Raw genomic sequence first — 24,974 nt, 5'->3', positions numbered from 1 at the left:
TAACCTACTAACCAACTGAAAATACAACAATTAATTTCCAGACATGTATATAGCATCTATGAAGGAACCAAAATAAAACTATTTAATTACTAATTGACAAAAAAATCTCTTTTAATGTCATCTATTATGAAATATTGAGGCATATCTGTTCCTTTTTTGAATCCCTAAAGCAATATATTGTCTATAGTATTCACTTAACAAATTAACTTCCTGACCTCTCTGTTACTATTGTCTTGAATTGTTAATTTTCTTAATATTAATGTTGTTAAGATCTGTACAAAAAACATTATAAACTTTACTGGGAGACTTTTAAAAGAACTAAAATAAATGCAGAAATATAATGCATTCATGAGTTAGAAGATTCAATGTTATAAAGATATCACTTCCCTAAAATTTGACTCATTGATTAAATGCAAACTGAATAAAAAACCCGAACAGGTTTTATGGAATTTAACAAGTCAGTTCTAAATTTATATGTAAATACAAAGAGCCAAGAAGACCCAGGACACTCTTGAAAAATAAGAACCAAGTGGCAGAACCTACTTTGTAAGATAAGAAACTTATTATAGAGAAAATATAATTATGTCAGAGCATATGGGTACAAAAAAGATAAAGACATCAAAGGAACATAATATAGGACCCCAAAGTGGGTGCCTGCTTATCTGGGCATTTGATATATAACAAAGGTAGCCCTACAGAGAAATAAAAAAATGACGGATTTTAATAAATCATCTGATAGCTGGATACCCATAAGAGGAAGAAAACAATATCTCAAACAATATCTCAAAACAACTGCAAGTGAATTAAAGGCCAATGTGAAAGTCGTTGGAAATTATTTCCATGATCTCAGATAGGAAAGAATGTCTTAAACAACATAGGAAAAGCATTAACTAAAATGGAAAAGATCAATAAATATTCAACTATATTAAAATTAAGAATATCTGTTCATTAAAAAATCCCATAAAGAGAGCGAAAAGACAAGCCAGGAGTGGGGAAAGATATCTGCAACACATATAAATGACAACGCATAAATACACAGAATATGTAGAACAATCTAATAGAAAAATGGGCAAAAGACTTAACAGGTACTTCACAAAAGAAGAAATTTACCTGATCAAAAAACTCATTAAAATGTTTAATATCATTGGTAATCAGGAATGCAAATTAGAACCATGATGAGATAGTATTGTCTGCATACCCAACAGATTGGCAAAACTTTAAAATCTGACAACATCGACTATTGGCAAGGATGTCGAGCAATGGTAATGTTCGCAGACTACTGGTGAGCGTATAATCACTTTAGAAAAGAGTTTAGCATTATCGAGTAAAAATGCAGACAGGCACACCCTCTGACCCAACAATTCTATTCTTGTATATACAACCTAGAGAAACATGTACACATGTTCACCAAGATTGGATATATGTACAAAAAGGTTCACAGTGGCATTGTTCATAATAACCAGCAACTCAACTGGAAACAGTCCAAATGCTCAATGACAATAGAAAAGATAAATAAGCTCTGATACTCCCACAATGATAAGTAATTTAATGAACTAGGATTTCATGATGATACATGTTAAGCAAAAACTGCAACACATAAAAAATAGGTTCTGCATGGTTTATATAATGCATTAAAACAGGCAAAATCAAACTATATTGTTCAGAGATGCATCCATAGGTAGTAAAACTATAAAGAAAAGGAAGTGACTCACGTTAAATACAGAATGGTGGTTACTTCTGAAAGAGGGTGGGGGTAAGACTGGAAAGGGACACAAGTGGCTTCTGAGATAATATCAATATTCTTTTTCTTTTTTAACTTGGATGTTGGTTACATGGAACTCACTCTATAATTATTCATTACAGAAACACACAACAGTATTTTATATACTTTACAGGTTTACATTTCAGTTTTAAAAAAGAACAAATCTACTTTACACAGAATTATTCTGAATAAAAATGAAATAATGTATGAGAAAAGCTCTCTGAAACAAACCACAAACTACTACAAATATACTCATTTTTTAAAGTTAGGTATGGACTGGAAACCCGCCCCCCCCCACACACACACACACACACTCATAAACTAAGAAATAACATACATGGTATAAAATTCCCTACTTCAAAAGCATATGTTGTCACCTCAAAGTAGTAAGACGCATCTCCTGAAATATCATAAAATGTTGTTTAGCATTCATTTTTGGAGAGTCATTCCTTTGGATGAAAACATTATTCTTTCTTGAAATCAAAACGCCTCTTGAGAAAATGTACTAAGCAGAACTAAAACTATATTGGATTGCTGAAGAAACGTCAATAAAAAGACTTGGGATTTTCAGATTTAGAATAAATACACTCTATTTCATGTCTCTACAACACTCCTATGCAAAAGGTCTATTCCCATTTTATAGCCTTTCCAAGATATTACTTATCAGAAAGCTATCTTTAAAAAACTAAGGGAAATTCTTTTTAAGTATGAATAACTAATGGAAATAATCTTTAAAAATGAATGCAAACAAAGAAAAGAAAGTAGGAAGGAGAGAGGGGGAGGGAGAAACTGAAGAAGCTAATTAATTTATTTTCACTAATTCTTAGTTTTAAAAACAGAATCTCATATTCCACCTTTAAATGTATACGCACAAATGCACATTATCTCACTTAAGTTAACAAGCAAAAACAGTATGACTAGAAAATTTTTAAAATATTTAACATTATTATTCTTTATAAAAACAACTTGTCTATTGGCTTCTCACAATATTACAATACACTTTCCTGATTTTCCTTCTTGCTATCAAAGTCTTTTGTGTTATGTATCTTCTAAAAGGACCATGTCTCAGCTAGCAGAAGAATTTCTGGGTCATACAGTAATTACATGTTTAACTTTTTGAGAAACTAAAGTGTTTTCTAAAGTGACTGCACCATTTTATGTTTCTACCAGCAATGTATAATGGTTCCAATATTTTCAAATCCTTGCCAATATTTGTTAGTTTCACATTTTTATAATCACAGCCATTCTAGTATGAGGAAGAAATATCTCATTGTGATTTTGATTTACATTTCTCTAATGACTAATGATCTTGAATACCTTTTTATGTGCTTATTGGCCTTTATAAATCTTATTTGAAAAACAGCAGTATAAATCCTTTGCTCTTTTTTAAAAAATTGGTTATTGGGGTTCCTGAGTTGCTCAGTCATTGAGCATCCAACTCTTGATTTCAGCTCAGGTCATGATCTCAGTGTCGTGAGAGCGAGCCTCACATCAGATTCCACACTGAGATACTTTCTCCCACTATGCTCCCTTCTCCCTGCTGGTGTGTTCACACACTCACACACTCTCTCTCTCTCTCTCTCAAATAAATAAATAAATAAAATCTTTTAAAAATTTGGCTACTTGTCTTTTTATTGTTGAGTTGTGAAAGTTCTTTATATATTCTGGATACAAGCCTCTTGTCAATTTAATATTTGCAAATATTTTCACCCATTCTATAAGCTATCTTTTTACTTTCTTGATGGTTTCTTTGGAAAGACAAAAGTTTTTAATTTTGATGTAGTCTAATTTACCTTTTTGTCACTAATGCTTTTGATGTCATGTCTAAGAAATAATTGCCTAATCCAAGGTCATTGGATTTACTCCTTCCTATCTTTTCTTCTAAGAGTTCTATAACCTTATCCCATATTTAAGTCTCTGATTCATCTTGAATTCATTTTTTAATTGAGGTATGAGGTATGGTATGAGGCAGGGCTCCAACTTCATTCTTTTGCATACGGATATCCAGTTGTCCCAGTACAATTTGTTGAATCTCATGACCCACCCCGAACCTGCAGCATTCAAATCTGATTTTTAATAAGATCCCCAGGTGACTTGTATGCTTAGTAAAATTTAAGAAGCACTTCTTCTCTAATTGATAAAATGTATAAATTTCTAGAATTGTTAAAAAAATTCCCAACAGAATCTCTATTAATGAGCAAGATCTATTCCAGTAATATATCCTTTCTATGAAGTTAATTTTACCAGGACAAGATTGTAGAACTTATAACTGGCCACCTACAGGACAAGAGGTAATCATTAAGACCAAACATGGGTTCACAAAGAACAGGTTTTGTCATATTAACCTCTCTTGCTTCTTTGTCTGAAGTACTTTATTACTTGATGAGTAATGCATTAGAAATAATTTATCTGAATTTCAACAAGCCATTTGACAAATGGTCTCAAGTATCCCTGCTATATATACTGTAAGTTTGTTACTATAGGACACAGTTTTAACCACCCTTTAAATTTCTAGCATCTATCTGGCATATAGAAAATACTTAATTTGTTTAATTTTATTTAATTAATTAAGCCTTCTGGATATACAAATAAATGTGGGCTAACTGCTGGCATGCTCAACGAAGTTTTTAATAATTAATATGTTAAGAATCAGGATCTAAAGGGATCTTAAAAATTAAAAACATAAAGAATAAGGAAGAGAGTATAATGACAGTAATGGAAAAAATAAGAGAACATCATGTCAACTTTATGCCAATATATTTTTAAAATTTAGAGAAAAATAGATGATTTTCTGTAAAATATAAATTTACCAAAACTGACTCAGGAAAGGACAAAAAATATGAACAGACCAATAAAATACTGTTAAATATCTATTTCTTTGAAAGGTGTGAAGTTTGGATGGAACTAGAGGGTATTATGCTAAATGAGAAGAGTTAATCAGAGAAAGACAATTATCCCGTGATCTCACTCATATGTGGAAGGGGGAAAACAGAGGAATATAGGGGAAGGGAGGGAAAACTTAAAAAAAAAAAAAAAAAGATGAAATCAGAGAAGGAGACAAACCATAAGAGATTCTTAATCCTAGGAAACAAACTGAGGGTTGTTGGGGGGCTGTTGGTAGATAGGGTAATCGGGTGACAGGCATTAAGGAGGGCAGTGATATAATGTGCAGTGGGTGTTATATAAAACTGATGAATCGCTGAACTTTACCTCTGAAACTAATAATAGACTATATGTTACTTAACTAAATTTAAATTTAAAAAAATAAATAAAAGTGTGAGGATCAAATGACTTTAGAGAGAAGTGTAAACTTTTAGAGAACTATCAATTCCTGTGCTATACAATAGACAAAAATAGCAGTAAACAATAGATGATTCCTATGTTTTCAGAACATAGACTAGGATGGAAAGCTTCCAATTCATTTTATGAAGCTGGCATGACCCATACTACCAAAATTCTATAAAGATAGCACCAAAATTAATTATACATATTTTATACATGTTTATATGCAAATATAAAATATACATATCAGGAATACAAGGATAGTTAAGCACAAGAAAATCTATCAACATGTTTTACAGAATATTAACAAGAATTAAAAATAAAAAAATTATTTTGTCAATAAATGCCAAAAAAATACTCGATGAAATGTTTAAATATTCTAAACCAAAAAATCCTAATAAGGAAAGATCAAATGAATCTAACCAGAGTAAACCTACCTGGAGTAAATGCAAACTCCTGCACTTAGCTCCAAAACAAAACAAAACCTCAGCAGCTCAAGTATAGGATGGATGAGACATGGTAACTAAAAAGCTTGTGAGTTCTAGTTGGCAGTAAGATTTCTGAGTCAACAGTGTGATATGGCTTCCACAAAAACTTAGGCTCCATTAATAAAATAATACTATCGAGAACAACAGAAATAATAATTCTACAGTATAATGTAGTGGTTATACTCGGATTCAAATCCCAACCATCATTATTATTAAAAATCACCTTAAGAAAATTTCTTAATTCCTGAGTCTCAGTTTCCTCACCCATAAATTGGAAATAATACATGCCTCACAGGGTTAAGGTTAAGACTTCAATGAGATAACACTGTATATAATATTGTTCAATATATAAAACAAAATTTTAAGCAAGTTGCCCAGACATTCTTTCATTCACTAATACGTACTGAGTGCTATTAGGTTCTGGGCATTGCTTTAGTCACTAAAAATTAAACAACAAACAAAGGGACAAAATTCCTATCCATGTGGAGCCTATATTTCGGTGGAGAGGAAGAACTTCTCTATCGTTGCTCCCCCAGCATGGCCTGAATGATCACATACGATTTTACACCATAAAAAGAATGATAAAAACACCCTTTTGAGTCTGAGGTTCCATAAGGAAAAGACGGTGAGTCTATGATTTGAGGTATAAATACTATAGGAATACATAGAAATGCATTCCCAAATTCTAATCTACCCAAAAGCTTATAACAACTACCATACCACTGCCATCTCCTCCAGCAACATCACCATGGTATTGATGCCTTTAGGCAACCCTTTTAATTTCACAGCTGCCCTCTTAGATACTGCACGTCATCTATCCCTTTAAATACTGAACTAATGGATGCCTGCACTGTCTTTCTCCACTGGTGCCCTCCTCATCACGGAAACATCATGAAGTCATTAGTAAAAGAGCTTAGCTTTTACCATCAGACAAATCTGGGTTCAAATCCTATCTCTAACATAGCCAATCTGCTGCTTCCACTAGGAACTTTCTGGACCTGGAGGTCAAACGGGCAATCCATGACCCATTCCTGGAGGATGCCTTCCGGGTCCACAGGACACAGAAACCTGCACCAAAAAAGCTTTGATGGGAACTCCACCCCAATCTCAGCCAGCTGTCTCTACTTGTAACTTTCTAGGACTTAAAGATTAGGTCTGTAATCAGTGACCAAGCCAAGTCGCACCTGGGTCCTCCCTGGAGGATGCCTCCTGGGTCAAGCTCCCTATCTGTTACCTGCTACCTCTTTAAGCTCACCATTGCTTCTTTGGTTATTGTCACAAATTTGGCCCTGAGACAACTCACACCCAAACTCATTCTATACCTAAATTACCTCATGTCCACAAATTATGAAATTCAAAAATGAAGATACTGGCCTTACAATAAAGGACTGTTCATTCCAACTGATTTGTTGATTTGCAGCTGAAGAGATTCTCAAAGTACCTGTTACTATAAAACAGTATTCCCTCTCAACAGTACTGTAGAGTCACTGTGTTGGGGAAATGGCACATCACATCCTAGTAGTATTCATTTTTACCCCTTCAATGAAGTATTTTTAATATTGTTCGCTTTGGGCCAGATTCTCCTTTTAAAAGCATTCACTTTAATGATATATAATGCTTACACGGCACCCACCACGTGCCAAGCATTGTTCAAAGTACTTATATTTACTCACTTATACCTAAAACAACACTGAGAAGTGGGTACTATTTTACAGATTAAAGTAGATTAAAGTAACGGGCCCATGTTCACACTGCTAGAAAGTGGTGGAATATGCTCTTAGCCACAATGTTTCAAGCTCATTCCACCCCCAAACTGATTCTCCAGCACTGTACAAGTAAGAGAAATAAAGTTAGAGTCAGCAAAGGATTTCTACTGTTCAGAATGCTTGACAAAGAAAACTAAGAACAGATTTTAAAAACACAATCTTAAATGTGGGAGAGAAGGCAGGACAGCAATAAAAATTCAAAGGAAGGAAATTGTTTTAAATTTGGGGGATAGGAGGAAATTCAAAGCACTAGTATTTTTCAATATTATTTTGCCCTAAAATTGACATCGAGGCAACCCATGCATCTGTCTTAAGGCTGAAATCATTAAGTGCTTAAAAAAGAATTTAAGTATCTGTATCTAAAAAATTTAAATAGATCCAGTTCTTGCCTGATGGCTGCTCACTGTCTACTACAATATATAAAACACCAACTGAGAGATAATTGGCCTCACTGGCGTCCCTTTACATTGCTAGAACAGACAGAAAGAAACACATCAACTCACAACAAAACTTAACATGTAATGGAAAGTGGGGAAAGTTTTAAAAAAATAAAAAGTAGAGAAAACAAGTGTTTCTAAGTCCAAAGAAAGATCTATTGCTTCATACAATAAAGGTGGTATTCCTAAAAGCCAAGAGCCACTCATCAGTGACCTTCATAGACCTTACTTATACCACACAGTGCTCTCTCCCTTAGCAGTAACAGAACCTTGTAAGCCAAACAACACAAAAGATAATAGGTCATCAAATGGAAATAAACCATCTAACTGGTCCAAAGGAAAGAGTATTGGGAATTGCTGTATGTGAATGTGAAGCTGACTGAAATACAGGAAGTCCTCACTTTGCACTAGACTGTGTTAACCAAAACTAGTGTATTTGGGAGCTAGGTCCTCACTTTGCAAGGTTTTATAGTAACTAAGATCAAACCATGACATCTGAACTATGTAAGAATGAGATTAGAACTATGCAGAGAGGATACAGTTCTGATACAACAGAAGTTTTCATTAACACCGGCCATGAAAAGCAAGGATGGCTTTAATAACTGAACCTACTGAAATTCAACATCACATAATAATATGTTCAGCTCCTGATTATCCTGGTTATCCAAGCTCCTGATTATCTAGTTTGTAGCTTATCTGTGGGAAATCTCATGACTTACTTGCCTCTTATAGGCAGCTCTATTACAGCAGAAATACTATGGGACTTCAAGCCAGGACATCTGGGTTTAGATTATGTTTCTACCACTTAATAGCTATGTGACCTTGGGCAAGTCCTTTTCTCTCTCCAACACTTACTTTTTCTGAGTATAAAATAAGGATAGTTACATCTACCTCCTAGAGTTGTGCAAATGAAGTAATAAAATAATAATCACTAATATTTAATGAGAGCTTACAACAAACCAGGCACTCTTCCAAGTGTGTTTTATATATTAAACTTCTCAGGGGATCCCTGGGTGGCTCAGTGGCTTAGCACCTGCCTTCAGCCCACGGCGTGATCCTGGAGTCCCGGGATCAGGTCCCACATCAGGCTCCCTGAGTGGAGCCTGCTTCCCCTTCTGCCTATGTCTCTGCCTCTCTCTCTCTCTCTCTCTCTCTCTCTCATGAATAAATAAATAAAATCTTTAAAAAAAAAGGAAAGAAAGAAACCTCTCAAAAACTATGATACAGGTTATTATCTCTATCTTATGAAAGCATCCAAAAATGTCTGACATATGGCAACTGCCCAATATATGTTTGGTGATATGCATCTATTTCATTACTCAATATTGCCTCTATCCATGGCAGTGAATAGGTACTAAAGAGGAAATGGGAAAATCTGAAATCTGTTTATGTATTAGATGCTTCAAAAAACTGTTTGAAGAGGATAATTCAATTCTTACTGAAAATTGAGGGGAAGGGTATTCTTATTCCTAGAATTTCCTTTATCCTTCTCCTCTTGAGTGCTAGTTGTACTCTAAGATTCTGGAAGAGGTTAACTAACAGACTTCAAAGACAGCCAACTCCGTTGGTGACAGAAACCATATTCAAAAAACCTGGCACTGGCCACTGCTGCCAGCCTCTCCAAACACATGCAATGAATTGATGGCTGTGTCCCAATGCCCTGCCTATCTCATCCAGCCCAACCTCCTTCACAGACACAACCCTTCAGATGCTAACACTTCCTTCCTGAAGTTCTTATTAGCCATTTTAGGTTAGAAAGCAAGGGCACTGTCTAGGATCACACTATGGAAATGCACTCTATCAAATTGTCTGGGAAAGTGAAGGGAAGCTAAAAATATTACAATTTTTGCTCATGTGTCCACAAGCATAAATTCATTTATTCTGTTAAATTCTTAGCCATTTGTCACTTTAGAAGGCAGAGTAGACATGATACCTTGAGACTGACTTACAGAACAGAGAATTTCATTGCAAGTTCTTTGTGGAGACGCAGCACAGAGTTCTATCCCAGAACAGTATAAACAGGATGTCAGAGCTGAAACCTCTTTGGAGATCATCAAACTTCTCATTCTACCCATAAAGAAACTAATTCCTAGAAAGAAGTCTATTAGCCAAAGTCACCCAAAGTTTATTGGCAGAGCTGAACCTCCCAAACTGGGTTACTATTACACCACGCTGCCCAACAAGTATATCAAGGGAGAAAGGAAAAAGAGAAAAATGAGAGAGTCAAAAAGACCATGCTAGCCTGTAACCATGTCTTATTCCTGCCCTTCTCACCTTCCCCATCTTCTGCTCTAATTGTATCTAAATCCAAGGAAGGCTGAGTAAGGAAGCAACAGAGGGCCTCAGCATTCAGGGAAATAGTGATCCTCCAGCAACTTAACTATGGAATCTTGCTGACCCCTTTATGTTAACAAACTGTTTTGCCTTGAAGAATAAAAAATGGCTTACATCAAGATATGGGGGAAAAAAAGATATGGAAAGACCCCAGATGTCCATAAACAGATGAATGGATAAAAAGATGGGAGATACACACACACACACACACACACACACACACACACTATGGACCATTACTCAGCCAACAAAAAGAATGAAATCTTACCATTTGCAGTGATGCAGATGGAACTAGGCGGTATTATGCTAAGGGAAATAAGTCAGTCAGAGAAAGATAAATATCATATGATGTCACTCGTATGTGGAATTTAAGAAACCAAACAGATGAACATAAGGAAAGGAAAAATAAGATGAAAACAGAGAGGGAGGCAAACCACAAGAGACTCCTAACTATAGGAAACAAACTGAGGGGGTTGTTGGAGGTGAGGGGTAACTGGGTGATGGGCATCAAGGAGGGTACTTCAAGTAATAAGCACTGAGTGTTATATGCAACGGATGGATCACTAAATTCTACCTGTGAAACTAATCATACAGTATGTTAATTAAATTGAATTTAAATAAACTTTTTAAAAAGATGGTTTAAAGTCTGCTCCCTCTCTCATACTAGAGTGCTGTGAGAATGCCACGCTACTGTTTTCTGAACCTCAGTGCTGATAAATCTGTAGCCCCGCTCCCTGTCTTAGGTTTTCAGTGGTTGGCTACATTCTTCACAGGGATCTGTCCCAGGAGAGTGTTCTTTGGAAACTATGTTTTTCCTCTTTGACTCATCATACCCATACCTGTCTCTCCCATTTACTTTTCTATTTCTATTGTCCAAAGTGAGCTCACACATCCCAAGAGTATCCTATAAATACACTGATGTATATATACTTATTTTAAAGGTAAGAAAAATTAATCCTTACTTAAATTTAACAAATTAACACCTGGGTTTATATGTCAAACATTAATGTGTCACGTCCCATACCAGAGGAAAGAGAGGAAAGCGATGATGGATAATAATACCTAGTTTTTAACTAAACCGTAAACAAATGCTCAAGCTGTTTAAAATGATACTCCCAGAGAATACAGTTTGAAGATAATATTAATAATATAGGCCTTCATGACATTAACTAAGGCTAAACTAGTACTTGTACTGCAGGAGCAGCCCTTTGGTGGCCACATTACAGGATATCTAGTATCACCAACAGTGTACCTTATCCTGTTGTACTTTGACATATTAAATAATAAGAATATGAAGCTATTACAATCAGTAAGACATTTTGAAACTAAGCATATAGATATAAATTTTTGTAATGCCTACAATTTTTCCAGCAATGTTTAAAATCATGCAATTCTCAATCTTATATCTTACAACATTTCATGAAACTTAATGTTAAATGCTTAGAAACCTCTTCTGAATTTCCTTAATTAAAAAAGACAAAAAGCTACACTATTAGAAAAGCGCATGTTCCTCTGCTACTAGTAAAATGGCTAAAATGATACACAGAAAACAAAATGGCAACAAATTTAAATAAACTCCCTTGCTAAAAAATTAGAGCTCTCACAGTGCACAGCTCTGAGTAACAATTTACCTAGAATGATATGTGAATTACATCCTCTGGGATTGTGCCACAGTATTGGAAGTTGCATAGAAAACATGGCTGAATATCTGAAAAAAAAAACTCACATGTGTAGGATGCCTCTTTTTCAGATAAATGAATGTATATATTTTTAACATGCCTCAGTTTGCCATATTTGATAGGCAAAGTGCTACATTTGAGTGAGCCACTATAATAAGTACCAAAGAAGACATAATCTCAACAATGTTACTTTTCTAACTAAAAATAATTTTTAGAGGAAACTGGCTAAGTATAACCACTGGTGGAATGGTTACCCTAGCTGGACTAAAGGGGGGGGAAAAAAACAGACATAAAATGACAGAGAGGGCACCACGGACTTCACTAAATACGTCGCTCATAGCCAGGCAATGGGGACACAATGTTGAAGCCAAGTACTATAATGATGATGCAATTACTTTTTTAAACAGACCTGTAAAACATCGTATAATCTTTACAATGCTTTGAAATGAGATGGGAAGTAGTAACCATGTGGATTGCTTGCACCACCCAGATGTTCCACAGCTTATTTGATCGCACAGTTTCCAAACTTAAGGATTAGGAACAACAAAAAGAAAAAAACCTAGTGTACGTACAGGAGGCAAGTAGATGTTAAGTGTGTGTTACAAAGTAGCTAACTAGCTAGCTAACTAGGTACTTACATACATACAAACCATCCAAAAAAATTTAATCTGTCTTCAAAGTAAAGGTGAGATTTTATCAAATGAGAAAGTAAATGCTTTTCAAAACAGATTTGTGCTATGAAAAAGTATTTTGAAAACATATGTTTGGAAACGATTCCATCATAGTGTGATTTTGTTACCAAAAATTCTATGTCTATCATCTACAAAAACTCTCATCTGTTTTCAATTTAAAATTGGCAACAGAATATTCTAACCTGTTTAATGGTGTTCCAAAGAGTTTCAATGGGTTTTGAGTCTATTTATTAAAAATATTAAAATGCTATATCTTCAACTTCATTGCCAGAAACAACTGATTGCCATCAGGGAAGATTTTAACAAATTTTTGCATATTTTGTGAATAGGATTAACAAATTAGTACACAATTTAGCAAGTGCAAATAATGATGTACTTCTTCCATTTGGATCTATTTTTCTTTTTGAGGTATAATTTTCAGCTATGGCAGCATTAAAACCATGTAGCAAAGTAAACTGAACTTAGAACCAAGCTTATAAATTATTTCATCACAAAGTGTTAAACTAACTTTTAAAAATAACAAAGCATGTTAAATTACAGAGTTTGGGAAAACCACAGTTAGTTTTAAAATATTATTTATTTTATCTATATATCTTTCTTTATAATATCAATTTATGATTATTTTATAGGATATATTAGCACACTAGCACACATATATAATTTTAAATAAATATGCACATGCACTAGGATGCACGCTCATAAACATTTTGCTGATGATCTGTTCTATCCAAAAAGTTTGAAGACTCTTCAATTCTATCCTGTTACAGAATTCTATTATAGTTAGAAGTTCTCCCTAAATAAGCCTTAAAATGATCTTGCCAGAGGAATTCTTCCAGCTTCACCCCTACCAACAATACTCTCAAGTTACCCTTGGGCAACCACCTAATATCTCTATTTCCTTCTCTCTTTAAACATCCTAAATTTTGCTCCTTTCACCTCGGCCACTGAAAATGCTACATTCACTCTAATCAATCAGGGAAGATATTCAAACAAACATTATATAAATAATCCAACATATTTACTTTTAAGATGCACTAGCAATATACATATTTAAACTTATTTAATGGATGCCATGAAACAATTTAGGATGATCAAATAATTTAATGCCCCCTTACTAAATTTACTAAAATTATATTTGTGTTTTTAAATTCTATCAGATGTAAATTGTATTAAATAAGCAAAATTAGAGAATATATAATCATAGCCTAAATAAAATTTAAAGGACATTGATTCATATGTCCTATTTATTTGGCATATTAATAATAGAAACTACTGTACATGCACATCAGAAAGGAAGAATAAAATAACCCAACGATGTAAGAGTGGTGCTAAGAAAATTCAGAAGATAAAATTAGCATACAATATAAAGGGGTATACTTTTCCATATACTTTATTCAAATAGCTCTTGGTAACTTTAATGAGTCTTCTTTGTGAACATAACGAAGAAATTAAACACAAAACTACACAACTAAGACATGGCTAATTATGATGACCTATGAAAAAGGTCCCAAGCTGTCTTAATTGAAAGTTGAGCTATTTTTCATTCTTTCCCCACCATGCCATAAAGAAGAATTAAGTGCCCAAATTCACAAGTCCCACCTTAACTTAGGCTGTTACATATATTTGCCTCAGAGAAAATAAGCCTCTTACAAAATGCTATACAATTTAAATTCAGTGTACATGACCATGACCCTACTTTAGCATACCTATAAATCACATAAACCTATACAAAAGTACAAGTGAAGGTCTTCTCTGGAACTGTTGTCTGCAAAAGTTTAAAGAGTCTAACCCATGAAAAGCTGAAATTTTCTTCTAATAATGTCTTAGAATATTATATTAAAAATAAAAATTAAATATTATAATTTTAGTTGTTACAATATTGAAATTCTTCTTTAAACTTCAGTATATCTATTTTCAATTCAATCTTTATAGTGGGAAAGAACAACAGCTAAGACATTTTTTAAAAGTCCAATTTTCCTCCAATGTATATTTGGATCTTCAGACTCCAGAGTAATAAATGTTCCTGAGATTCAGCTAAACTACTTTGCTGCATTCCAAGTTAGTTAAGCTTTGTTCAGTTGTTGTATGATTTCAATTTTCATTTTCTTTTTTTTGGTGGGGGGGGGGTTGCTTCTTATTAAAGAACTCAATTGAAAGTTCTAAAGGAAAGTTCTTTTAAGACTCATAACCAATTTAATATAACTAACGAGATGTTTTTAAACTGTTCTATAGAATTTTTGTATCCTTTTTTTTTTTTCCTGCTTAGCCTCTGAGCCTTTCTTTCTAATGGAGAGATTTCATATTATTCATGTCATGGTCAACACTGCAAGTGTCCAGTATGCCAAAGCCCCAGTAAGGAAGATAATGAGTCAGGTGATTAGAAACCAGAGCCATAACTTCTCCAGCCTATGTGACCATCAAGTCCTTTTTAGAAGTTGCAAAAATCTCAATAGGTGTGTTTGATTTGAAGAAACAAGTTATAAAACACGAGAAAACTTCCAAGCCAAAAACAGCAAAGAAGTCTTGTGGGCTCAGAGAAAAGGTATTCAAAAAGTCATAAGAAAACATAAGATCCCAGATTACAAAACTGAAGAAAGTGGATTTAGCATCCCTATTTGAGAGTAGTCAAAAGTAGAGAAGGACAGTTGCTGTTATTCTTGCTACTGTTCATTATCATCATTGTGAAATAATTTCTATTTCCTCCAAAACTTTTGAATCACTCTGAAGATTATTTTATGTTCATATTATCCCTCAATAAAAAAGAAGTTAGGAAAATGCCAACTCTCTAGTTAGAAAAACTTAATGACAAATGTGAGGCCTAAAGACCTATAACAAAATAAAGGAAACTCAGAAACAACACACAGATCTAAGAATTTCCAGATATTGGCCTTTCTCTAAGATCATGCTTGCCAGTTGAAAAAAGTTTTTTTTTTTATAGCTAAGATATGAGATTTTAACTCACTGTACTGACCATCCAGTCATATATTAATAAGTCACTTACTTTAATTTTAATACTTATTTAATGTATTTAAAGAAAAGCAGTAATCTGAAAATTCTCCCCCATACCTTAAAAATGTACTCATAATGACCCTGACCACAAAACTGAGCTAAGAAAGAGAAGTGTATCAGTTAAGCTGCTGGCCTATGGCTACATCACATTCATGATCAGAGATGGCCTTTCTAGGAGTCATAAAGATATAATTATGAGACCTTTCGGTGTCAGAACTAAAAAGTAGTAATGGTATCAAGTGTTTCCCACATGTCCAATGCTCCTCAGGATGTTACCTCAAATAAACTATCCTTAAACATTCTTTAATTCACAGCTCAAAGGCCGCCTCCTACTAGAAGCTTTCCTTTCCTTACATAGGTACTTTTGCTCTTATACCTATCTCCATTAAAACAACCAGCACACTGCATAGAATTACCTATATTCATACCTCTTCATTGCATTTTTCATCTTTTTTTTTTTTTGCATTTTTCATCTTTAAAATCATGTAATCAAGTGGTTCCCATCTCTTCCCAGCCAAGGATCCTTTCATTAATCCTCCCTCATGAACCCCATATTTTGAGAGAGAGTTGCCTTATAAAACTAGCCACAATTACTACTAAATCATTTTCTCATTTTTACTAATTGGAATATATAACTGATATTTAAAGCTTCTGATCAGCAAAATATTATTCATTTATACATTGGTATATGGGAAATGCAGCACTGGTTTGGCTCTGGAAATAAGTATGAAGATAAAATAAATGAACATTGACATTATATAGAAGAGACTGGGGGAAGGAAAAAAAAAAAAAAAAGAGGGCCAAAAAAGCCAGTCCTGATTCATGACATACAAGCTTTGTTTGTAGTGAATAATACCCTGAAGCAAAACCCAATTGAAACATTTATTCATATCAAGTAGGAAGTTAGACAGTATGACTGGTAAGGTTATCTACTCAGCATAACTTTTATTGAATGAGGCAATGAATCTGAAAGCACTTTGAAAATGGCGTTCTACAAAATGTAAGAGAATTAAAAATTAGCCTTTTCATGCCAAGTTCTATTGATCACATAATTATTGTCAAGTAACCCTGATTCCATTGTCCAGAACTGTTCTATGAACTTCTATGTACAGTCTCTCCAAACTGAAATTCCCAACAACCCTATCATCTGATGAATTCTATCACAATCCCCATTTTAAAAATTAGGAAATCAAGTCTTAAAGAGGTTGCATAACTTATCCAAGGTCATTAAATTAGTTTAGGAAATAAGATTCCAAAGGAAAGATTCAAGAAATAAAAATTCAAAGTTTAATTTTTATTTTCTCACATGCAGGTCTATCATTCAAATGAAGAATACATGTTTCCATTTTTTTTCTTTAAATGAAACCAAAAGAAAGCAGATTAAGATGTGTATATTTGATACAAAGAACTTTCTGGTGTTAATCACTGAAATATACATAAACTGGGATGCCTAGGTGGCTCAGTGGTTGAGTGTCTGCCTTTGGCTCAGGGCGTGATCCCATTTTGGGATCGAGTCCCACACCGAGCTCCCTGTGAGGAGCCTGCTTCTCCCTCTGCCTATGTCTTTGCCTCTCTCTGTGTCTCTCATGAGTAAATAAATAAAATTTCTAAGATATATATATAGATATATAGATATCAAGAAGATCATAAAATCTCATTCTTTGCAGGTGTTCAAAATAGAGTTTCCTAACTGATTAGAATGGAGAAGGGGTGATCGAAACACCCTTGGAGGATGCAGGATGACAGATGAAATGACCTTTCAAAATCCCTTACAGGCCTTAGAATTGGAATTTTCTCAAATTCGAGAGCCGGACATCCAATCTCTGCATTTATCCCAAGTCTGCCAGACTACTAATGAATTCTCTTTTCTAGGAAATAAAGGAAGGAACACATATCATCACATTTCATGTAAGAGTAAAAGAAACAGACTATGTAATTCTCCAAAGATTTCATAGTAAGTACACAGGGAAGCTGAAATGGGAAGCCAGATCTGTATAATGATAAGCACAGTACCACTTCAATAATAATACCACTTCAACAGGTATTAAATATTCATGTTATACCTAGCCCTGAGCTTAGTGGTTTACATTCATTTATCTCATTTAAACCTCACAATAATCCTATGACGTATATATTTTTATTACTCCCATTTTAGAGATGAAGAAATGGAGAGTTAGGGATTACATCAAGTATATATTGGGGGTAGAGGGGGCGGCTGACTTCTAAATAGAAGGTTCAATGCCCATGAAGATAGCTGGAGATTATTTCTGAGAAAATAACAACATTGCTGCCCTTTGATATTCTTTCCCAAGAAAGAATGATGGATTATTCTCTCCTAGTTAGGAGCATTCTTCTCCAGTTCTACCAATGACCTGCTTAGCACCATGACAACTGCAGCTAAGTTTCCCCACCTACCAAATATCAAAAATCTTCAATAGAAAGGAAAATCCTTAAAAAAAAAAAAATACTTGTGACTTCAAAAATGCCCTTCAGGGTGCCTAGGACTTAGTAAGTGCTCAATCATGTTACCCAATGATCTGTTTCTAAAGTATGAAAGGAAATATTTGCAACCATGTCTCCGAATGAGTTCCATTTGAAATCTATGCTCCTTATTTAAAGAAAAAAAAAAAAAAAAAACCTGTTACATTTTCTTTTTTCCACATATTGTACTTGTGTAGTCGTGGAAAGTAAAGCATCTTTAATTTTCTTTGTCTACTTTTAAAGAACTACTTTTCAAAGAAGAGAAGAGATTGTGCTCAGTGAAGTCAAAATCACAAATAGCACTAAAGTCCCTTTTTGCATTTGAATGGATATATTAAAGATAGACAATTCAATTCATCTCTTTAAGATGACTAGAAACAACAAATTATTGAAGGCAGTAGGGATAATAGATCATGTAAAGGGTTATCTTGTGAGATTTCTAGAGAAGAAAGATCAAGGGGATAACTTGATATGAGAGAATATAGAATATTTGCATAGATGCTAATATGCATATCACATAACGTGCTTTGAATTTACCTTATATTTACTAAGCTTATTTATACAGGTCATCATTGAAAAGCATTAAATCAATACACTTAAGTAATTTTGATTCAAAATAGTTTAAAATACAAAACCCTTAAAGAATTTCACAATATCACATTAGGCTTCTGCAATACATACTGCTTCAATCCAAAGAAAGCTTTAAAAAGCTTTATAAACCAGTGTAGCTTAGCAAATAAAATATACCAGTGAATTCCTTACTACATGTGCCAGAGTAGAATGTTCATAGAGAAAAAGCAAATAGGAAATAGAAAATCTACAAAATTACAGAGCAGCAAATTTAAGCTAGTTACCAAAAATGCAAAATTTTCTGAAATATATACAACATTGGACTATCAATTGTTAGATTTTTCTAATTTCACTATTCAATCCCCAAATAATTACAGGTTAAGATACTAACCCACTTCTTTATAAATAAAGCCAAACAACTCCCTATAAATGCAAAGAAGATAACTCTCTCTAGATAAATATAAAGATCTCTATAGCTTCAAATGATTGTTTTTCAGTTGTAGTAGTACAAAAGGGAATGCCACTACACATTTTTATGCCATTAAAAGGTAAAGAAGAATATTTTGGAATCCTTTAAGCAATTTGAAAGGGTTTTTTTTTTCCAACATTATATGCTGAGCAATTAGGAAGGATTACTAAACCTATCAGTATTATAAAGTACAAATAACTGGACATTTGATTTTTTTTTAAATGTATTTCCTTAGTTTATAATAGACCACAGTACCTACAACTAACCTCAGGAAATCATTCACATCATTCCTAAAAATGAAAGTTTTCTGAGTGGATAGTAAAATATGAGTGATACATAAGGGGTCTTAAAGGAGCAAGAAGAAATTCTGAATATAAACAAGGCATCATTCTGGTAAAAGGAAATACAAACAACTAGAATAAAAATAGTTGATGCACAAAAGCCATAATGAGGGGGTAGCTCAAAAAATAACTTCTACTTTGAATGGTTTGGATGAAATACAAATTATCTACAGAAAAGTGTGGACTGGCATAAATGTTTGTACAAAATTATAAGTGTATTTCAAGAAGTATGCAAGAGGCAACCGCCTGCATGATGCACAAGGTCCCGGCAATGCTCTGCTTAAGTGCTAGTGCACAGAGTCCAAACCACTGCATTTTAATTACCATGCAGCCTCAGATATATTGCCTTTGATATGGAAATGTTCTTGTTCTCTCATCTTCACATATGGTCTCATGCACAGAAATCTTTATCTGATTCATAAAAAATAAACTAGAATCCAATCTCAACACCTGACCTCAGTGCTTAGAAGTTTTTTACTAAGCATGGTGTCACTATAAAAAGAATGGCTAATATTGGTGTAAAGTTGGATATTTTGAGCAACGATATGAAGGATTTACAGTTAAGAACTGAACTGATACTGCTTCTCTGAGGTTTTAGGATTTCATGTTCCCTTTTTTGAGACGACCACAGATTTGAGGAAAAACAGACCGTACCCTTTTTTGGAGGTGAGAGAGCCTTAGTAGATTTAAATGATATTCCATCTTAAAACCTCCACCCACATTCTTCAATTGATATTTTTATCCAAATTATGACAATGCATACTTAAAACTTGAAAAGCTCTATAAAAAATCATAACACAAATTTAAAATTATTTCCAGTTTGGCTAAATGTCTAAACAAAATAATTACCTAAAAAGCTTTTACCCTCTTCCACAGAACAAGGAAAATAAAAACGCTCTTCCTATAAATGGATAAAGGATATGTAATGAAAGGATGATGAAAGTTTCAGATATAACTCTCACCAAAACAATTAGTTCTCAGATCACAGTTGAAGAATATCAGGCAAAAAAGATATGCTATATATTTAAAATGCACTTACATCCAATAAAAATTGCTCTTCACAGACAGACTATATCAGAGTGCCAGCCTTTTTTTTTTTTTTTTTTTTTTTTACTTGAGTATACTGAGATTCAGAATATAATCTAACCAGTAGAAAATGTAGAGTTAGGATGAAAACATAGAATATTCAATATATTATTTTCTTATTTAAGAAAAAATAATAGGAGAGAGCCACATTTCTTAAACAAGAAGCAATTCAAATGCAAAGACAATCCATTTCTTCCTCTAAAAAGCAATGAATATTTGTTCACTTATTAGCAGACTTCTATAATAAAATCTATTCTCACATACCCATATAACTTGGTAATTCTGAAATAACCTGGATTAATTTTATAAAAAAATAAAAAACAGGAATATGACCCATCTAACTTCGTGACAGCAGATAATACGTCCCATCTGCGAATCATCTTGCTGTATGTTATCTGTGTTTTATCATTTCTAGTACCTGTCTGTGCCTGATATGGTACTCTCAGACACATTAGCTAGATGGAATGTTTCACTTGACTTCAAAAACATCAATTGATATATATGCACCCCTAAACTATATTTTAAAAAATAGCTCTTAGATCAATCGGTTTTAGTTGTACTGTACTATAAAATGCTGTTTGTAAATAGTGAAAAAGTGTATATGAATTGCCTCACAAGAGAATTTTTTCAAACTTAAATATGTAATCTAACAAAATTGAAAAGTACAGAAAATATTGAAATGGTTAAAGTCAATGTATATTAAACCTTGTTAAAAGAGAATTCATTTATTCTAGTACCTATTACAGTAATTGAAAGCAAATTATTTAAAACGTCACTAATTTCTTCAATATAAGATGTGTAGCAATTTCATCAAGGACCACCACCCCATAATTCCTAAAAGTCAAATAGACACAGACATAAAATCTCAATAATGACACCAAAATTTATCACATATGTATTTAAAGTAATATACTTTAAAGCCCTATAAAAGAAACATTTGCTAAGTATGTTAAGTATATTTTAAATGTATGTTTTTCCCTTACCAAAAAAAAAGAAAAGAAAAATCTGTTGCTTTCTGCTACTAAAGAAAAAAGGTTCATCAGACAGTATAATATTCCTACCAAATGTCATCTCTTCTAGATATTTAGTTAATGACTTCATTAAAGAATAGTCTCAGCTGAAGGAATAGATATCAATACTGCTTTATCATTTAATATATTTTACACTTATCTTTACAGTATAATGTTGAGTGTTGTAGCTACACAATATACTATTGTAGGAGTTTGCATCATGTTCCATAACAATAAACTTATAAATATTTTTGCTCTTTAAGAAATATGTATACACAAGTGAAAGTTCCTTCTCATTACTTCCAAAACAATAACTAAGAACAACAGTAAACAAGATAAACAATGAATTAAAAACCATCTAGTTTTGCCACCATAAGTAAAGGAATGTGGTGAGAGTGCAGAGAGGAAAGAGGAGTTGGTGGTGGTACTTGAGAAAAGCAACAGGGGACGTCAGTTTGCCTAAGGAATTGATGACCTATCACTTGTCTAGGTCCTGGTTACTTACTGTCTTTGGTCATAAACTAGATCTGATATGTGGGTTCATACTTCCTTGCTTTCAGAGTCTGAAGGAGTATTTTTTATTATTATTATTAATTTTTTTTTTTTGGTGGTTTGGTGTTGTTCTTGGTCTTGTTCTTGTTGTTGTTTTAGAATAGGAATAATCCCTCTTTATTTATGAGGCTTTCAAAAATGTAGGAGAAAAAAATCTACATGTCATTTGGCCTACTATCCATGTGCTCACACATGTGTATTCAGGAAGACATTCTCAGAAGTATATAGATAATTCATTTATGACCTAGTAGAGTTTTTAAAAATTCAATCCTAAGTTTTCCTCTACTAAAAGAAAATGAAACATTTCACTGGTTCAATAAAAGGCAAATGCAACTAAATAAACTGTGCCCCCCACCTCCTGCCAGACAGGTGCACTTTTGCTGCCATAGAAAAGCTAATACTATCCCACTAAACTTGTGGAAGATTTAGGATGTTTGCTTGTTTGTTTTAAAATAAAGAGAATCTTCTAGTAGGTATCAGACATAACTGAGTGGCCTAGGAACAAGGGCAGGAGGGAGACTAGTGAAAGTACCTAATGCTGAGTGTTGAATTCCACCGTTACTGCACAGTGTGAAAGAGGGAAGGTCATGTTCATGGCTATAGAAATCTGGTCTCCACCAGAGAGTGCAGGCTAAAGCTGACCTGAGGCTGGGGACTGGGAAGCCAGGTAGGAAGTTCAAGCACCATTCTGGGTACAGAGAAAACAAGGCACTGGTCCTAAGAACCCCAGGCTGAACAGTGGTACAGGAAGAGACTGCAGGTCTTTCCGGGCTTGCCCCACAGTGAACACTAGCAGCCCCAAGCGGCTAGGCCTGAAGGGGGAAAACAGAAGCTGCAATCAGGGCACAGAAAACTCTCAGACCTCTAGCATGGGAGTTAAGAGGGAGAACACAGACAGGTGAACAGTCCAAACTAGAAGCCTGAAGCCCTACCTAAGCCAAGATACAATGTCAAGCCTGGGCTGGTCCTACTGGATTTAGTGCAGACAGAGGAGCGCACTTAGCAGACGTCCCCCATGGTAAGGGTATGGAAAAGACCTACACTGCCAGATTTTACCCTGAATCTCCTGTCCTCGTTCAGTCTATAGCCTGATGCTGGTGTCCCATCTACTCCTCTAAACCAGTAGTTCCCCCTCAGCCGAAAAATAGAGGAAACCGGAAGGGATGGGGGAGAAAACCAGAGAGGGGAGAAATCAAAGACAAGACTACAACTGTCACAGTGTTCCCTGGTGCCAGGGCCTCCCAGGGCTGTCCTGGTAGGTTCGGCCTTCCCTCGGGAATCCTGCAGCCCCCCAACAGATTTGAGTGGACCAAGTTCGCCAAGCCCGTGCCTATGGGCCTCGGGGGATGAGGTGCTGAGTGGGCAAGCTAATTATACATGTGGCATTTGGGCAGCCGACCGTCCAGTGACACCTTACCTTATGAGGAAACGTCAACCCCAGCAACTGTTCAAAACAAAATGCCATCGCGGGATCAGCTTCGCCGGCTCTTGGCCGGTTCAGGATTGCTTTTCCCACAGCCTCTCGCACTTAGTGCAAGAATGTGGCCTGGGGAGGCCAGCTGTGGGCGGGCGGACCAGCCAGGGTGGGGGGGACAGGCGGGGCGGTCCTTGCCAGGTGTCCGTCCTGTCCCCCCTCGCCATGGACCAGCTTGCAGACCCGACCACTTGACCTTTTTATTCACCAAACCCACCTCCTAGAAATAGACTGGGCGGGGCTGTGTGTGTTCTCCTCCGGGGGGCCGGGGGGTGGGGGGGGGGGAAACCTGGGCATGTGACTATAAAGGGCATAAGACAGGAGACCCTGGGGAGGCGGGGGGAGAGGGGCATTCTCGCATGCCGACCTCACGGGGCTGTGGTCTGGGCCACCCCGCCGGGGCCCAAGCCTGGGCTCGGGAGTGCGTGCCGGGGTCCGGCGCCCATCGGCAGGGCGGCGGGAGGTCCGGAGCCCAGCCCGGGTCGCAGCCCATCGGCAGGGCGGCGGGAGGTCCGGAGCCCAGCCCGGGTCGCAGCCGCAGCCGCGGCGTCAGGCCGCCTGGAGACCCAAACTTCCAGCTCGGCCCTCGGGGGAGGTCACACACACACACACAGAAGCAGCCGGGGACAGCCCATCTCCCTGACAGCCGGGCCCCGCCAGCACAGTCCAAGACTTATTTTTAGTCCCCAAATAGGGGCAGCGTTCAATTATCTGGCAATTCGTACAAACAAACCTTTTCAAACTTGGTCAGCCTCGGAGAGCTTAAATAAAACTCAACGCACGCAGGCAACCACCACCTTTTATCTGCTCGCAACACACCAATATTCTCTTTTTTATCTGAGAGCTCCGTGCAGCGCCCGGGAAACGGAGCGGCTAATATCTGGCGTCCGCAGCCGCGCGGGCCGCTCCTCCGGAGCCGGAGCTCGAGCCCCGGCAGCCTCTGCACAAGCCCCTTCCCGGCTCCGACGGGCCCTTTAAGGGAGACGGAAGCAGGCAGCTCCCCCGGGAGGGACCGGGCTCCGGCTGGACCCCGGGGCGGGCGGCAGCACCGCCCCCCGCGCCCCGGCCGAGCCCCAGGGCGGCGGGTCCCGGCCGGTGTCCGCGGAGGGCGCGGCGGGCGGCGCGGCAGGGCCCGGGCGGGGCGCCGGGGGGGGGGGGGGGCGGGGGCGGGGGCGCGGGGGGCCGGCGCGCGGAGGGCAGAGGGGGCGCGCCCCAGGCGGAGCGCCCGGGCCCCGCCGACCCCCGCCGACCCGCGCCGGGCCGCCCCCTCCACGCGCCCCGCGGCCCCGCTCCACCGCCCTGGCGGCCCCGAGCACGGGGGACCGCGGATCAGCCTTGGGTTTCGGGTGGTCTTGGAGTCCCGCTGGTTTGTTCCTAAAAAGATCGTAAAAAGTCACGTCCAAAAATGGGGGAGGGGACGGAAGGGCGGGAGCGGCGGGGGCCTGGGGGCGGCGGGCGCGGGGCCCTGGGGCCGGAGCGCGCTCGGCGGGGCGGCGCGGGGCGCGGGGCTGGGGGCGCGGGGCGGGGGGCGCGGGCGGGGGG

General features: G+C 36.7%; 1 protein-coding gene and 1 long non-coding RNA gene across 11 annotated transcripts in view; one reads left to right on the top strand and one right to left on the bottom strand.

Moving 5' to 3' along the window:
* Window positions 1–7,303, top strand: part of LOC144294605 (uncharacterized) — a 102,525-nt gene extending 95,222 nt beyond the window's left edge. Inside the window, exon 5 of one of the 3 annotated variants that reach the window (XR_013361951.1) lies at window positions 6,518–7,303. This is a non-coding gene — a long non-coding RNA (uncharacterized LOC144294605). The remainder of the gene's footprint in view (window positions 1–6,517) is intronic. The other 2 variants (XR_013361952.1, XR_013361949.1) reach the window with 2 other exon arrangements.
* SOX6 (SRY-box transcription factor 6) overlaps window positions 1–24,974 on the bottom strand; it is a 665,852-nt gene that overhangs the window by 556,210 nt on the left and 84,668 nt on the right. Inside the window, exon 1 of one of the 8 annotated variants that reach the window (XM_077866366.1) lies at window positions 23,376–23,482. The exons of 6 other annotated variants lie outside the window; for them this stretch is intronic. The gene's annotated coding sequence lies outside the window, so the exon portion shown is untranslated. Of the gene's footprint in view, window positions 1–23,375; window positions 23,483–24,974 lie in introns of those variants that run through there. One more of the 8 variants, XM_077866361.1, reaches the window with a different exon arrangement.

Source organism: Canis aureus, chromosome 23, assembly GCF_053574225.1.
Source record: "Canis aureus isolate CA01 chromosome 23, VMU_Caureus_v.1.0, whole genome shotgun sequence".
Lineage (NCBI taxonomy): Eukaryota > Metazoa > Chordata > Mammalia > Carnivora > Canidae > Canis > Canis aureus.
Note: the sequence above shows the minus strand (reverse complement) of the source record. Positions and strands in the feature narration are given on the sequence as shown.